This window comes from Tachypleus tridentatus, chromosome 11 (assembly GCF_004210375.1).
Source record: "Tachypleus tridentatus isolate NWPU-2018 chromosome 11, ASM421037v1, whole genome shotgun sequence".
Classification (NCBI taxonomy): Eukaryota; Metazoa; Arthropoda; class Merostomata; order Xiphosura; family Limulidae; genus Tachypleus; species Tachypleus tridentatus.
The window spans coordinates 92,586,822-92,605,793 of record NC_134835.1 but is presented as its reverse complement, the minus strand read 5'-3'; the positions used below and the strand labels follow the sequence as shown (position 1 = coordinate 92,605,793).

Here is an 18,972-nt window from a genome sequence, read left to right as displayed (position 1 = left end):
AAACACTTTACTTATTTTTAACTCTTTCTAGCAGGATAACCTCTTTTTAGTTTACTAACAGCTTCTATATTCTTTTAAATATAAAACACAAACTTTAATTATTTTAATACCAAATGAAATTAAACTATATGCATCTGTTCATGACATGTATAATACACCTAACCATTTTCTGGTAAGGTAAATTTCCTCCTACAAGACACAAACAAACTAGATCTATCTATAATATTGAATTCAATTACTAAAATGGAGAGAGACATGAATGGGTTAAATTTACTGTCAGCAGCACAGAAAATGCAGAGATTTTGTAACATTCACATCCATACATCCTAACCAATACAAATCTTCCATAAATTGATACATGAAACTTTAATCAAAAATATGTTCTGACAGAATACAAGTCCAGAAATGTGTTACTGAAAACAGTAGATTGCAGACAAGGTAGTATGCCTATCATTTTTATTTGTCAACTCTATCAAATGCATATTTCCATGAGTAGGCCTATACTTTACTAAACTAGTCTATCTGGTAAACATTTTAAAGTTATAAACATAACTACATTCATTTCATTTTTGACCAATTAGAGGACTACTAGTATGGAATTCAACAAGATCCAAAATGAGCTACATATTTGTCAACTGCATCAACAAGCCTCATCATTATGTTTTGTAGTTCATTATTGTAATTTATGCATAAAAGAAAATATATAAAAGATAAAAAAAATTGCAGTATAATTTATGTTAATGGCAAGAAACAGAAATAAGACAAAATTACTGTTCATCCACAACATTATGGGTTAAGAAAACTTAACTCATATATCTAATATGTCACATTCATGGAGACTACTTGAAATTACATTTTGGAAGCATGAAAGGTAGACAAATCACCCATTCCCTATCTAAACAAAAGAAAGTTATAGATAATATGCAAAAACTTGAGACAAAGAATATAAAATAAGAGTACTAAGTTAAATATCCTTCAAAATCAGTGTTTTGCTCAACACACAAGGAGTTATATGTAGTCTGTGAACAGACAAAAGACAAACTATCACTGAAGGAAATTAACATACCTTTCTGTTCTGTTTTTATTTACAATGTATGCAAGTTTTATGTTTCACTTATATCACGTATGGTTCATTTGTTTACATTTATCACACAACCTTAGTGTATCTTACTATAGATGCTACATGGTTCCTAAACATTTGTTAGAAAGAAATTTTCAACTTTTCATTGACCATTTCAACTTTTTTTTATAATGTATCATTAAACTATGACCTATAATAAATACGATTAATTAAAATTAATTAATTAATTAATTAATTAAATATTAATTGCAAATTAATATTCATGTATTGTTTAATAAAGATAGGTTGTGTTTTAAGAATAAGTTTACTTAAATGCCATGTTGCAAAGTTTTGATATAATCAGACCACCTTTCTTAAATTATTTATACATATTAGAACATACACAACAAAGGCAGTTCACCTATTTGTTTCATGATTGTGCACATCAATCACATTTTTAAATTTAAGTCGCAAAAAAATTATTACAACATAAAAAACATTATAGATTTTAACACTTGTGATTACTACATTTTGACTTTAATAAATGGAAGGAACTTGTTTAATGTTGTAAAATGAAACATTTCTAATATGTGATATTTTATAGTATTTCCACATGTTCCAAAAGGTACAGAACTTTGATAACTATATGGTTGAGTACACTTATACTTTCAGTATCTATAACTGTATACACTAACAAAATCATTCACTAATCCAGAGTACATTGTACTAATCTCACATATGCTTTGAAATCGTGTGTATCCAGTACACCCATATCAAAAGTATTGAAATCTTAACAATTAAAGAGACTATATACCATCCTCAATTGATCACATTACTAAAAATACTTGTAGGTTTATACAAGTTTTGTTGTCCACAAGACTGCCAGATTACACTTACAAGTAATTAAGTTGTAAATTCTAATTATACATTCAGGACACTTCATTCAAGGATTCAGACCTGCTGTTAAAACATTAACAGCATTTATAGTTGCACTATAATCTTAAGTCATGATAATTTACAATCGTACTCATCAAGGCTAAGGTAACTGGCACAAACATGAATATGAATGTCACTCAAATTGATATTCCGTTATGGTATTACACCTCTTATGTATCAAATTTTTCATTTTGGTATTGCAGAATGGTGCTTATTTATTTAGATACAAGTTTCTACATTACTTCTTATTCTGGTGCAGTCACTATAATTTATTTAACTGAACCATATTTCTAAATAGTAACTGGTTATAAGATTTTAAGATGCAGTAAAATGATCTTTCATGAGGACAATGAAAAAAAAAAAAAGTTGTTCAGAGCTCTTTACCCTCCACTAAGGCAGCAGTCTAGCTACTGTTTATGTAATTATTATAATCTGCCTCCATTTTCTATAACAATTAAGCAGAGCTCTTTACTCTCCACTAAGGCAGCAGTCTAGCTACTGTTTATGTAATCTATTATAATCTGCCTTCATTATCTATAACAATTAATCAGAGCTCTTTACCCTCCACTAAGGCAGCAGTCTAGCTACTGTTTATGTAATCTATTATAATCTGCCTTCATTATCTATAACAATTAACAGTAAAAACAAATCAGTCATGGTTAAACAATGTTTATGTATAAAAATGCATATATCAATGTGCTAAGTGTACCAGAATACATTCATGCAAGTTTTCAGTACTAATGGTAATCTATTTTTCCATCTTTTGTACCTCAGAAGCATCATTGAATAACATGAAATTCACCAACTTTCCCTGTTTTTGTATGTATAGCAAAATGGCTGATATAGGTATGAACACTTTTACCAAAATAAAGTAGAGAATGTTTTGACCTTCCTCTAACCTAAAGATGACCTAAGAAGGTCAAAACGTTGTTTTCTGCTGTATTTTGATAAAAATGTTAATACCCATACCAGCCGTCCTGAGATACATTTTTACTTCAAGTGGGTTTCTTATCATCACAAACTTTCCTATTTTGTCTGTAAATGAAATTCCTTGATGTTTCCAGGGCTGAAAACAACAAATATAAAATTTTACTGATATTTCCCAGCTTCCCTGAACCATAACATTAGAACTTGTAAGACCCAAATATTAAAGTTATGTGATAACTGTCACAGTACTCTTAATTTTTAATATATTTTTTTTCAAATAAATATACATACATACTCTAAAAAGAAAGAGACAGAAAATTATCAAAATTAAGGGAAGAAGAAACCATGGTCATGATATTTGTGTGGAAACCATGATAATTCTACATTTCTCCCATTTAATTAAGTAAATATTTACCTTTGCTTTATTTTTAAGTCACAATGGTGTTTACTGTATATCCTGATATTTTACTGTCTTACTGAAATGAAAAAAAAAGACATACGTACAAGTATTTGAAACTTATATCTATAAAAGTTCTACAGTTCCTTTTCTCTATTCATCAAAGGTCATCCTGGTACAGATTTGTTTCTCTTATGTTTTATCTAACATTTCATAAAGTGTGGTTTCAATTACAAAAAACAACAACAAATAACATTTCCTTTGAAAACAATAAGTAGAAAAAATTTTCCTATACAAGTTATATTCAACTTTACACATAATTCAAACTGTTTTTATTAACTAGTATTTTTATTGATTAAAAAACAATTATTCTTAACTGTGAAACAGTAAAATGGAAATGATGCTCATAACTAATTAGGCTTTTATTCATGTGTTAACAATTATGGTAATACCTAAGGATTTAGGGGCTGTTATTTTTCAGAAGATATATACACCATTCCCATAACAACCATTTAAGCCTTATTTTGAAAAATGCTAGTTTGACTGAAGTTAATGTTAAGTCATAAAGGTCATTCAAATGCATTAAGAAAAACAATTTCTGCCAAAATCAGACATTATCCACTCTTAACAATTACAAGAAAAAAATGTCTCTCAGAATTATTTCAAACATTTTAATATTTCATGCATCTTTACACAGTGAATAACATCAGTAATGACTAGATGTATTTTATAACTGGTGTTTTGACCATGTGAATGATCAGCCATAATCAAGCAAAACACATATCACTCAAAGCAATAACATTCCATTAAGAGCAAATATATGTGAATAATTGTTTAGTCACAAGTATTTTTATTAAAAAATTAAAACACATTAATACCTTTCAAAATTGGTTGCTTTATTAGTTTATACAAGATATACAGCCTAGATTTTTTACGGCATAACTTCTTTCACCAACATTCCTCCAGCTGACAGTATATTAACTTGTAGTGGATAGCCACGAAAAACTGAATCTACATTTGTTCTTATCTTCTTTCATTAGGATTAAAAATTCAAAAGTGGTATGGCCATCAGTATAATCATACAAGCTGTCTTTCTTGCTAATCCTATAGTAATCTTAATTAAAAACATTCATACTTTTTCTCACAGACAAAAAAAAATCCTTTTATAATTATATCCCTTACTTTCTCCCCTAATTTCCATTAGCAGTTTCAGGTTATTAGTGAAGGTAGTACAAAGATACAGGACCCTGTAACCTGCTTTTCAAAAGCAGCATGCCCCTGAAGAAGAAATGTCCACCTTTTGAGAGCAAGTAATAGTTTCATATCCTTATGTTACACTGACTTCTTGGAAGTTGGATAAGTTTTCTTAACATAGTGAAAGTAGTTCTAGCTTATAAGATTACAGAAATATTAAAACTTGAAGTAATATTTTAAACTTTTAAAGCTGAAACATGATTCTCATACAAAGTCTTGAACTAGTACTTTCAACGTTACATTTACGGTAACATAAAATTTTCACTATTACTGTTGGTATTACAAGTTACACTGTAATGAACAGAACGGTGAGAGAACTTGAGCCATTGAATTAATTCTTATTAAACTGAAAGCTAACTACTACTCATAAATTATAACTTATAACAGTAGAAAATGTGTTAATATGAAAAATATAGTTACTAATTCTATAATATAAATAATGTTACACCCGTTTACTTACACTGCTTGTTTGAAACTTCGTGATATTTATAATTTATGCACGCAGGATGCAGTAAATACTTGTTATAAATTTCAATTAAGTAAAATTCAATCACTTTTTTTTTACAATTTTGCATAAGTATATAAATATATATATATTTATGTCTAACAAAATAAACAGAAGTAAAAAGCAATCAAGTGATTGACTGGAATCAATATAACATGCAATACATTTCCCTGATAATAGTTCATTCTCTCCAAAACGAGTAAACATTAACAGAGCCCTCTATTTAAGGATACAAAAACGTGTAATTTATTATTATTAATTTAAAAATATCCCTCAGTGGGATTGGATCATAAATTTTTAAAATATTAATAATTCATTAAGACTTCCTGTTGTTATTATGCTGATTTTGAATATTTCAGCAGAAAGAGTAATGCCTGTTGTCCAAATCCCTTTCAAAATGTCCCCTGCTGGGACAGTGGTAAGTCTTCAGATTTACAATGCTAAAATCAGGGGTTCGATTTCCCTCGCATCCCAGTCGCACCACACATGCTCGCCCTTTTAGCCGTGGGGGCGTTATAATGTGACGATCAATCCCTCGTGTAGCTTTGCGCGAAATTCAAAAAGTAAACAAACAAACCATCGATGGACACAGCAGATAGCTCAATGTAACTTTGCTATAAGAAAAGACGCACCCTTTCAAAATTGTTAATATGTTTACCAAAGATACGAGCTTATGATATTTTGTTATTATATCATATAAGTTCGTAGACATATAAAGATGGGCCCGGCATGGCTAGGTAGTTAAGGCGCTCGACTCGTAATCCAAGAATTGCGGGTTCAAATCCCGTCACACCAACCAGGTTCGCCCTTTCAGCCGTATGGGCATTATAAACTTTTGGTCAATCCAACTCTCGTTGGTAAAAGAGAAGCCTAAGAGTTGGCAGCGAGTGGTGATGATTAGCTGCCTTCCCTTTAGTCTTATACTGCTAAATTAGGGACTGATTTAGCTTTGCGCAAAATTCAAAAACAAACATGTAAAGATCTCATAGTTTTTTAAGCGAACAAACAAAATTCATGGAAACGCTTTAAGGAAAGGTTTAAGAAACAAAAAAATATATGATAATACAAAGAAAATGGATGATTTAACTGAAAAAAGAATTTAAAAATGATAATATATGTAATATTTTTAAGCCAATAGGTGTTGAAAAGAACGTTCATGGCCACTGTAAAATATAGAATCCCTGCTTATAATAGTTGTAATATGTTATACAGAAATCCTTCATTCCTCAGACTGTTTATTCATAATATGAGTGGGTACAATTAATCAGCTGTTTATCATATAGTTAGGTTGAAATGATAAAGAAATCTATCTGGTCTCGAACAATGAAAAAATTTCATTTAGTAAAATAATCGGTAACTCGAAACTGAGATTCATGGATGTATTTAAGTGGATGGCAAGTAGTGTATGAAAACTTTCAAATAATCTAGAGAAAGAACGATTTAAAAATACAGTGCAATATTTTACAGATATTGTGATAAGAAAAAAGTTTATCCTTATGATTATATGAATTCGTTTGACAAATGTAATAAAACACAATTACCACCAAAAGAAACGTTTTATAGCATACTGAACGAATATAATATTTTATATAACGACTACAAACATGCACAAAACATTTGGAATAAATTTAATGTACAAAACAGTGGAGAATATACTGATCTTTATGTAAAGACTGATGTTTTGATATTAGCAAATACTTTCAAGAACTTTAGAGGTGTGTGTTTGAAAACATATGAATTAAACCCTTTTGGTACTATACAATGATTGGTTTATCATGTGATACTATGTTAAAAATAACTGATGTTGAATTAAAATTATTGTCTAATTATCATATGATCTCAATGCATGAAAAAGGTACTCATCGAAGTATATCATAATGTTGTAAAATATATAGAAAAGGAAATAATAAATTCAATAATTAATATTATCGTAATAAAGAATATATTTATTCAGCTTATCTGGGATATAATGACCTATACAGATAGGCAGAGAATTAATATTTACCCTGTGAATGATTTAACTGTACTAATAAAAATTCTGACGCAATAAAAGTAATTCATGATTTTGAAATAAGTTATATTTTAAAAAGTATATTTATAATATAAAAAAGAACTACTTGACTATCATTCAGATATACCAATAGCACTAAAAAACAGAATAGTGGCATAAGGAATAAAATTAATGAAACCTTTAAATGATTAAAAATAATTACATGTTACACTATAGAAAACTCAAACAATATTTTTCATTAGGAATGAACTTTTAAAAAAATTCATAGAGTGTTAAAACTCAAACAATCTAATTGGTTTGAAAATTATATTGATCTAAATACACAAATAAGAACTAGAACTACTAGTGATTTTGAAAAAGATTTTCATAAGTTGTTATATATTTCCGTATTTGAAAAGATTGCAGAAAATATTATAAAAAGGTTGATATAAAATTTTGTTCTGATATAAACAAAGTTGAAAAACTAATGGCTAAATCAAACTTCAAGAAAAGAGCAGTGTTTACAGAAACGTTATCCGCTTTCATACACATGTAAATAAAATAAAAATAATATTCAATTAACCAGTTTATGTTGGTATGAGCATTCTAGATATTTTGAAAACATTGGTTTATGATTTCTACTGTAAATTCATGAAAACAAACTATGGTGATGACTTAAAATTATTATACTAGGAGTCTGATTCCTATATTTAAGAAATAAAACAAACGACTTCTATAAGAATGTAGAAGAAAACATTAATTTATTTGACACTTCAGATTATCCAAACGATAATTATTATAGCATTCTGTTAGGAAACAAAGAGTTTTGGATAAAATGAAATATAAGAATAATGGAAAATAATTATTGGATTTTTAAGGCTTAGATCTAAAAAGTTAACTTTAAAATGTGTAAAAACGTCTAAAGTTGCAAAGATATTTGTTGTTAAAAATATAATTGCATTCATTGAATATAATGAATGTTTATGCTGAAAGAAATATATAAAAGCTATGAATCTCATAGGAAGTAAAAAGCATGAAATATATTCTATTCAAATTAGTAAAAAAACATAAACCTCGAATGATGATAAAAGTTATATGTTATATGGTACATATAGTTTAGCGTGGGATCACTGTCGAAATTAAAGATAATTAAACCTCGTAAAAGTACACACTAAGATAAATTCGGATATGTTTTGATATTTTTTTCCTCAATAAATAGAATCAGTAAAAAAAAGTCAACGATATTAGTACACTTCAGCTGATTGAGCTAGATGATGGTGCTAAAGATTTTATTTCTGAATTTAAAGCAATTAAAACTCAGTTTGGTAATACAATTGTAGCGGTGCTAATGAATGACAACTGGAGTCGATTTCAATTTTTTGTATCTGCTCGATTTAATAAAATATCAAATGAAAAAGACATTAGGGTTCTAAATAAAACAGAAAATATTTCTCTTGTAAGCAAAAGAAAAGGAAAGAAAGATTGTAGAAATTATAAGAGTCATATCATTGAATTTAACTTTTCAGTATAAACAACCTGTTTCTATTGTTTAATATTCCTTGCATAAAATATTGCATACTATGTCTAATTTTGCAAGTAGTATTTATATAACATTTTGCATTTTTTGGAGTGGATCAACTTTTTCGAAGATGCTTTCTACGCCATTGGAAGGATTTATAGGAATAAAAATAACTGGTTTCCTCAGGTGACATAGAAACATTATATATACTATTTACCTTTGTTTCCAGATTTTTATTGTTGCTATGTACTTTAATGTAGGTTATTTGACAACGTAATAATTATTAATTACTTTTAAAGTAATCGTATTACAAACTAGTCTAATAAAAGTGAATTGATGTGGGTCACTTTGCTTGTTTTGAATTTTGTGCAAAGCTATGCGAGGACTATTTGCGATAACCTTCTATCATTTAGTAGTGAAAGACTAGAAGGAAGGCAGCTAGTTCTCACCATCCACCGCCAACTCTTAGAATAGCCTTTTACCAACGAATAGCCGGATTAACCATAAGTTTATAACATCCCCACGGCTAAAAGGGCGAGCTTATTTAGAATTAAGGGGATTTGAACCCGCGACCTTCATATTACAAGAAGTAAAACGCCCCAACCACGAGAAGCAGGGTCGTGTGGATCTGTGTGTGTATAGTTTAATTGGTCAATGTTGTTAATCTGACAGTTTTAATGTATGCATTTTATTACTTTTTTCCCTAGAAAACGTTTTATATAAAGCGTTATTTTGCATATATTATATCTAACCGTTCAATACATAATAAAAAGTTCAGATGAGTACAGACTTTACAATTTCTTAGTCATTTGTTTATCATTATAGGATTGGTAGTGCCTTAACACTGATTTTGCGACATTAGTGATAAAACTGTAGTTTTAAGAAACAAACTGGGTAAATTAAACTTATGGGGTTTAGGGTTAAGGATGAGTTAAGAAATATCAGAAAATAAGGGTTAAAAATCAGCCAAGTTCTAAGCCTCACCACTGTAAATACATTTAAATTTTCAAATCTCTTGTTTCCAAAAAATACTAAAACTATGAATAACTTCCACCTAATCACTAGCGCTAGATGAAGAATATTTTCTTTAAATAATTTATGTTAAATAGATAAATTATAATATATCATTACTTCTTACAATACATTCTGATCTGTAAATAATTTATGTCAAAATTGATAAAATTGTACTTTACCAACGCAATATATCTCACATCATAATAGTTGATGTTAATGTTGTTTGTTAGTAAAAATGGCGTGTTAATTATAACTACGCCTGTTGTATCCCATTCAAGCTGATGAACTCTGATCCTGGGCGAAAAGCAGGATGCAGCGAATATCGTGTGACGGAGATGTATTTATACATTTTTCTCCACTTTGATTGGAAAGTTTTAAAATTCTTCCAATTCAAAGGGTTGCAGATGCATTTTTGTTTACTACAGAGTGGCATATTAGACATTGTTTATTGTAAAATATTTTTCCTGATTTATTTCATTCATCTAAATTATGTCCAGAATAACGAATTAAAATGGAACTCATTGAATACTTATTTTGGTACATTCCTTTCTCCAAGCCCTCTCAAAGTAACGGAGCGATACGTCAATAAGTCTAATGAAAGAGATATGACATGGTGTTGATTTCAAAGTAACATTTAAAAACTGAACACGCCATTTTCAGAAGATAATACATTGAGGAACATGAATGCTTACTGGAGTAGCACGACAACTGCAGAGTTTTAGAAACTGTATAAAATTAGCAGAAGTGATGTAAATGAATTTTATTTAAACTACGAACGAGAAGTGAGGGTAGCTACACTCGCAGATGAATTAAAACGAAACGGAGTGTTCCACGTTCGCAGGTATGTGAAAACAATGACATGATTTCCATAGCACTTTCAAGTTTGAGACGAATTTGATTTCAAAGCACCATTCACATTACACATTCTCTCTGTAATTCAACGGTCGGAAAAAGGGTACCAGACAGCAGAATTATCTCTTTTTACGTGAAAGTTGCAAAGATGTATTTCATACATTAGGTAGAGTAGCACAAAATACAACGTTAGTAGGTACGCTCCTTGATTTGGTAGAAATCAAAAGGCAGCTCATTACTGTGAATTCAGCACATGATTCCAAAAGCATTTGGGATATTACAGATTAGGCATAGAAAGTTTAAACGTTTTGTAGAAGTGAAATATACACTATCTGTTTTCTGTAGATTCTTTATTTCTTTATTTTTTTTGTTATATTACATTTCCGTAAACAGTTTTTGGCTGTACTTTCGGTCATGCCTTGCTACTTCACTCTACACCTAAACATCAACGTGTGCTTTCAGTAATTAATCTCAGATGTCAGAATCCTCTAACGTTAGGGTCAAACTGTTTAAAATGTGCTTTACTTAGTCACAAGACATTCTTTTGAAAGATTGTGTAAGGTTTTGCTTACAGGCGGTTACACTGATATTACATCGTTCGACCAACATTAAATTTAAATTAGCAACTGTACTTAAAGCCAACAGCTAGTGTTCATGTGTCCCGTAAGTAAGGTTTCGTTTGTTTTGAATTTCGTGCAAAGCTATACGAGGGCTGTCTGTGTTAGCCGTCCCTAATTTAGCAGTGTAAGACTAAAGTGAAGGCAGCTAGTCATCACCACCCACCGCCAACTCTTGGACTACTATTTCACCAACGAATAGTGGGATTGACCGTGACATCATAACGCCACCACGGCTGAAAGGGCGAGCATGTTTGATAACCCTAAAATTCGAAGTGTAGTATTTCTTTACAGCAGAACGTGGCCTTCGGATCAACATTATTTCAAGCTTACCACAAGGTCATATTACAATGAAAATAGAAAGGTTAGACTGTGTTTTGGGTGTCACTAATAATTTCTCTAGCAAAGTTAAGGAATGACTAACATGAGAAGACTTTTTTGTTAACAGCAGAATTTCACAATTTCACAATCCGTGCTGCGTTCACTGCGAGCAATGAACCCCGAGTCTTTGTGTTATTACACAAAAAGATACGACAACTAATCAACGTAAAGCGTTAGAAACAACGTTTAACAAGTTGTTAAAAAAAAGTAAAAGTGAGAACTCGATTAATTGAATAATGTTTAGAGATTGTTTTGGTCGGTTGTAATAGTTTCTGGAAACTACTAAAATTCTTCAAAATATAGCGGTCAAATTAACAAATACATTTAATTTTCACATTACTGGTCTCTTAAACTGAGCCACTCACAAAAGTTTGTCCTCCGTTAGTACAACGGTAAGTCTACGGATTTACAACGCTAAATTCGGGGGTTCGATTCCCCCTCGGTGGACTAAGCAGATAGCCCAATGTGACTTTGCTATAAAAAAACAACAACACAAACACACAAAAGTTGTGTGGACTAAACAACTACTTACAATTACAATCCAACTGCAAACAGCAATTTTTGGAAAGACAGGTGGAAACTTTCCCATAGTTAACTATCTGTTTGCCTACTAACTGTAGATGTACGCCTTCAGAATCGAAGAGCGAAAAGTATCGACTTTGTCTTCAGTCACAGATTGTTCAGTAATGAGCCTGATGATTTATAACGCTAAAAACCGGTTTCCATACCCACAATTTGTGTTCAGTAGAAATACAAATAAATCACGTTCGCATACAAGTTGTTTATTTGAACTCATTTTCGAATAGTTTCCAAGTAAATTAAGTAAATGATCAATTTGACTAATTTTTGGAGCGGTAAATTACGGACGTAATAATTTAGCACGTCTGTGTATTAGCTTTTGAGATATGTACACGGAAACACAGATATACCCACAAACCAATAAGTTACACAAGGATTTTGGATACACACGTTTATTAACCGCCTCAGGGGAAGGGTGATAGGTGATAATGTAAAAAGAAAATGAAGATGTATGTCATTAGAGGGCATTACATGTATGTGCCATTAACGATAACGAAGTCATAGTTCCAAAAGCTTCCACCAAAGGGCGTGTCATTAGAGGCGCGTTGCTATGTCGCCATTGGTTTGTTTTTTTTTATTTCGCGCAGTGTAAGACTAGAGGGAAAGCAGCTAGTCATCACTACCCCCCGCCAACTCTTGGGCTACTCTTTTACCAAAGAATAGTAGGATTGACTATCACATTATAACGCCCCCACAGCTGAAAGGGCGAACATGTTTGGTGTGACGGGGATTTGAACCCGCGACTCTCTGATTGCGAGTTGAATGCTTTAACCACCTGCCTATGCCTGGCCACTATGTCGTCATATTGACATAAATTGTTAAAACACGTCTAAACAAAAATGTATGATTTATATCGTTCTGAAAAGGTGTTCAATCTCAACTTGTTAGTTAGTTTATCGTCTTTTTGTTATACCTCTGTTGTTACTTAGAATAAAATGAAATTTGAATTCTGCTTAAACGTGTAACACTATTATACGTAGTTGGTGAAATACTTTTGAAACATTATTATTATATATTCAAACATAATTCTACATACAATAGCTCATTACTACGCATGATAAAGTTCACCAGTGTTGTCAATGTCTATTTCGCAATATCCAGCCAACCATATAGCACGACCATATACACTGCTGGCCAAAATCTTAAGGCTAATAAACATAAAGAAAAAATATGTATTTTGCATTGTTAGACTCAACCACTTATTTGTGTAGAGCTTCGAAAGATGAAAATAAGAAAAGGGGAAATAAAAAAAAACTTTTTTAGCATTTAATAGGGAAAATGTGAAGACTATAAAATTAGCCTAAATACTAGCTGGTCAAAAGTTTGAGACAATACCAAAAAGAAGTCCTAAACAGGGTAAGAAATGCCCAACAAAAGGTCTCAGTAGTGAGTTGCACGGCCGCCATTGCGAATAACTGCAAACATTCGCTTTGGCATGGTCGATATAAGCGTTTGCAGATGGCTGGATGGAGTGTTATTCCAAGTGGTGAAGATGGCTTCACGAAGATCATGCACTGTTTGAAATTGACGTCCATTTCTATAGACTTCCCTTGCCATCCACCCCCAAAAATTTTCAATGGGGTTCAGTTCGGGCGAACACGCTGGATGATCCGAAAGAATCACGTTATTCGCCATGAAAAAGTCCTTTGTCCAGCAGACATTGTGGATTGCAACGTTGTCCTGCTGAAAGATCCAGTCATTTCCACACAAGCGAGGGCCTTCAGTCAATAAGGATGCTCTCTCCAACATGCCAATGTAGCCAGCCGCTGTTTGACGCCCCTGTATAACCTGAAGTTCCATTGTTCCATGGAAGGAGAAAGCACCCCAGATCATAATGGAACCTCCTCCACTATATCGTGTAGAACATGTCTCCAGTGGGATATCCTTATCGTGCCAGTAACGTTGGAAGCCATCTGGATCATCCAGGTTAAATTGTTTCTCATCAGAGAACAAAACCTTCGTCTACTTTTCTGGTTTGGTGCTTCTCAACAAAGTTTAACCGATCTGCTTCGTGGTGTGGAAGGAGGCGTAGCCTTTGAAGACGTTTACTGTTTTTCAAGCATTTTTCTCGTAGATGCCGTCTTATCGTTCTTGAGCTGCATTCTGCGACCGTAAGGGCATTAATCTGGTTTGACGATTGGCTGGTGTCTTGCTGGACAACCCGTCGAATCCTCCTGCTCAACGCCGGCGAAATTTTCTTGGGCCGACCACTTGAAATTCTCGCTCCGTATCTCTCAGGGTCTTTTAAGAAATTTTCAACAGCAGTTTTACTTCGCCCAATCTCACCAGCAATGGCTCGTTGAGAGAGACATTGCTTTTGCAGCTCGACAATTCTGCCACGTTCAAACTCTGTCAACTTTTTAGCCTATGCCATGTTTTTACCCAATGTAACACAGGAGATGTTAGTGGAAGATGTTGACAACGCTAGTGCTTGAACACAAATGACTAAATTTCGTTACGTGTTTACCGATTAACGCTTCATTTTAGTATGGTCTTAAACTTTTGACCAGCTAGTATTTAGGCTAATTTCATAGTGTTCACATTTTCCCTATTAAATGCTAAAAAGTTTTTTCCTTTTCTTTTCTTATTTTCATCTTTTGAAACTCTACTCAAATCAGTGGTCGAGTCTAACAACTCAAAATGCTTATTTTTTCTTTATGTTAATTGGCCTCAAGATTTTGGCCAGCAGTGTATAAACAGCTGTCAATCAGTCTACATTCAGTTTGAATTCATACGAATACTACATCTTACAACTCTAGTAGCGATCATCAAGGACAGCTCAACTAATGTAAGTATGGTTTTTAATATATTTATTAACTAAATAAAAGTAATACTGTTACAGATCTATTTTAAATATATATTTGAATTAATGAAATGCCTTCTGTTTAACTAAATAAATACAGTCACAGATAACTTATATTTTTGTTAGAAATTGTCTCACTGTTGATCGGCAGTGAAGATCTTGACCAATTATAGAGACATACGTGCCAACAATTCGGCGACACTTCTTTCTTTGGCCTCTATCTCTTGAAAAGACTGAAGCTCTGACTACTGTAATTTGTTTTTACATCATTCATATTGATTAAAAGGAATTTCTATTAACAAAAATATCTCATTTACTGTTTTATATTTACATACACACGGATGAGGATAAACAAATTTCACAAAATGTCATGAGATCGTCTAGCGTGGAAGGAGGGGTAAGTTTATCGTCATTTTGTTATACCTCTGTTGTTACTTAGAATAAAATGAAATTACTTAAGGTTTACTTGTACATAATTCACACATATGAAATTATTTTCATTTACAAATTACATTTAGTGACATTTTCTGTGTTTACAGGTATATATTAAACGTTCTTACAAGGCAGACAGAGAATGTATCGTAAAAATGTATCGTTAGAAAGTCTGTGAGTAGAAGAGTTAAAAAGTATTACACAACTCCTACTACTTACGTTATTTTTTTTAAATTCTTAAACACATGGACTCATAACTACTTCGGACACTCTAAATACTAACATCCAAAACACACTGGATAATACAGGGTGTCCATAAATTATTAACCCTATTATAGGCCTTTATAAATTATTTATTATAGGAGCTATCTTAAAACAGTTAGTTGTAATTAATAACACAACTCAAGCAATTGTTTTCTTTATTTCGCAGAACATCCACGCAAGACATGCTTCTTAATGTTTGGAACGAAATCATTTACCACCTTGACATTCTGCATGCTACCGATGGGGCTCTCGTGGAAGTTTACTTAATTATTGACTGAACTGTGATAATTTACTTAACTGGAACAAAAAATATTGAGTTGTGTTATTAATTGATGCAAACCGTTTTAAGATAGCTCATATAATAGAGAACTTATAAAGGCTTATAATGGGGTGAATAATTTATGGACACCCTGTACGACCAAACATCTGAACGGTAGAGACAAAGTAAGAATGTGTTTATTCAAACAATCTCGATAAACCGATACACATATGCTTACAAAATAAGGACCTTTTCATCTCTGGAATACTTTTAACTATAGTAGAAAAATTAAATCAGAGTAGAAAAGATATATCACTAAATGGCTTATTCAAAACTGAAGTTATAATGTTAGAAGTACCAGTAGGTGGTACTAGATACAAATTAACAAGTATCAGTTTTGATTGACTTACGAAATAATCAGTTATTACTATTAATAGCAATAACAAGCTTTGCTGCGTTAAGGCAGTAGTAATAGCCTTAACATATATCATAAAATATCCCAAAACATAATAGAAATAAAAAAAACAACCACTACTAAAGACTTGCATACTTTGGATAATGTTCCAGAAAGACCATGCGGCATACAAAATATTAGTAACTTTGAAAGTAATCTAAATCATCAAATATCTTTAGTATCGTCTGAAAGTTTAAATTGTGTTATATACAGGGTGAGCCAAAAGTAGGTGGACAGCATTTGGAATAGGTTTATGTATCGGTTATATTAATGCAATTGTATATTATAACTATGTTGCAACTATATTATTTGTGTTATATAATTACAATTGTATAATTACATTTGTTTTAATTTAATCTGTTTTCTTTTTTTTAGATTGTTAATAGAACCCATAATGTCAAATACTTTAAATACAGATAAAAGAATATGGGTGTTAAAAGAGTATTGGAAATCGCAAAATACTGAAACCGTAAGGAGAAAGTGGGTTGAAACATTTGATACTCCAGCTCCAAAAAGACAAACCATTTACCGTATCCGTGACAAATTCGACGCCACTGGCTCAATCCTTAATGCTGCTAAAACTGGTCGACCCAAAACAGTCTGTACAGAGAATAATAAGCAACGTGTTGCCGATGCATTTGTTCAAAGTCCAAAAAAAATCCACCAGAAGAGCTTCTATGGAATTGAACATACCACAAACCTCTATTAGGCGAATTATAACGCAAATTGGGTTGAAACCTTATCAACCACAACTAATTCATGGCTTATTGGAGGATGATCCAGACAGGCGACTGCAATTTAGTGAAATTATGCTGAACAAGATTGAAGAAAACCCAGAAATTTTAGATAACATTGTGTGGAGTGATGAAGCTTCTTTTAAATTATCCGGTCATGTCAATGGACATAATTGTGTTTACTGGTATAGTGAGAACATGCATTTAACATTAGAACAACAGCTAAATCAGCCTGGTGTCAATGTTTGGGGTGGTATTTCAAGTTCTGGTGTTTATGGACCATTTTTTTTGGACGGAACAATTACAGGAGATAAGTATCTCGAAATTCTAAGGAATCAAGTTGTTCCCCAGTTACAGCAACAACCTAATTTACATGACTTTTATTTTCAACAAGATGGGGCCCCTCCACATTATTCCAAAGGAGTTCGTGAGTATCTTGATGAAACATTTCCATTGAAATGGATTGGTCGAAGAGGCCCAATCGATTGGCCGGCACGTTCACCGTACTTGACCCCTATGGATTTTTTCTTTTGGGGAGTACTCAAGGAAAAAGTTTATAGTCAAAAACCAAGAAGTGTCGGTGATTTAAAAAATTACATAAGAGATGCATTTCAAGAAATTAATGCCCAGAGTGACTTGTGCAAAAATGTTTGTCGAAACGTAAGAGGTAGACTTCAAAGCTGTGTAAATCAAGAAGGAAATCAATTTGAGCATTTGCGTTAATAAATAACATTTTATTTTCATTAATATAATTGTCTTATTACATATAGTTGTACGTATACGTGATCTCTAAATAAATGTTTTTTTACTGTCCACCTACTTTTGGCTCACCCTGTATAAAGGTAGTTCACCTGCGGAGAAAATATATCTGTAGTATCACGATCGCCATTTAGGTGTTACAGAGTTAATGAAAGGTTCCTTCAGTGTGAACTGTTATTGTTCAGAATGTGATAAATCATTTCAGTTTAAGAAGGGATATATGTGCGTGGATGGACTGAAGAAGTATTTACGATTTACCAGATAACAGAGAGAAATCCACCCGTTTATAAGCTGCAAGACGTTCTCAGAGAAAAAAATTAATGGGATATTTTACGAATCTAAATTACAACGAGTTTTAAAGTCGTTCGATGAGTCTATGCTGTTCAACAACTATTACGTGAACTTGGAATGGTAAAAACAAACAATGTTTTGTAAAATGGGAAGGATATCGTGATACTTTTAATGGTTGGATCCCTCAACCAGATTTGGATCACCTGCTGTCACAAAATGTTATCTGTAACTCTATTCCTCATTATTGAACATGGATCAGTTGTATGTGATGTTATCTGAATTAATTTGCTAGTAACACTGTGACAAACTATATAACTCAACACTTCGAGATCTATCAACCTTGAAGAATTATGGAAAGTTACCTCGGCTGAACGACAGTATTCACATAGCTGGCATAATGTACCTGATGGTACATACTGGATCATTTTATAACCTACCTTTTGATGGTCACGATAAAATATTTTGTATTAGACCTGTTCATTACAAAGACCCTGTAGATTTTATTAGAATATTAAACAGATTAGGCGAGTTAGCTTATGAATCCGACACACATCCTGTATTTGATTATGATTCATTCGCTAGAAAAGGTAAGTGTCAATATAAAAGAAGGATACTCTATTATTTGATCCTGTGCTATCTATAATCCTCGGATTTGAGATTAATCGTATAACATCAGAACCCATTGTAGATCCATACACTGTTACTATGCATGGAGGATTTTTTCGCTCTATGTTTACTTAGATACTATGGATCCTTGTGTTGTCGATGACGCACATGTGTCACTGTAATGAATGGTTCAAGTTAAAGGTTAGGATGGGAACATGATTACTGAAACTTTTATAAGACATCATTACAGACCTGTATCTAAGCAAAATTTTCTCACTATTTAGATCGATATAAATGATACCACTTGAACACAGGAGAGTCATCAATACGCTTCACTTC

General features: G+C 32.1%; 1 protein-coding gene across 7 annotated transcripts in view; it reads right to left on the bottom strand.

Moving 5' to 3' along the window:
- Window positions 1-5,297, bottom strand: part of LOC143232770 (uncharacterized) — a 69,110-nt gene extending 63,813 nt beyond the window's left edge. For 4 of the 7 annotated variants that reach the window (XM_076468598.1, XM_076468602.1, XM_076468603.1 and 1 more), the window contains exons 1-2: window positions 5,035-5,282; window positions 3,339-3,399 (exon numbers count right to left, since the gene is read on the bottom strand). The gene's annotated coding sequence lies outside the window, so the exon portion shown is untranslated. Of the gene's footprint in view, window positions 1-3,338; window positions 3,400-4,502; window positions 4,599-5,034 lie in introns of all 7 variants that reach the window. The other 3 variants (XM_076468599.1, XM_076468601.1, XM_076468600.1) reach the window with 2 other exon arrangements.
- Window positions 5,298-18,972: the final 13,675 nt, after the last annotated feature.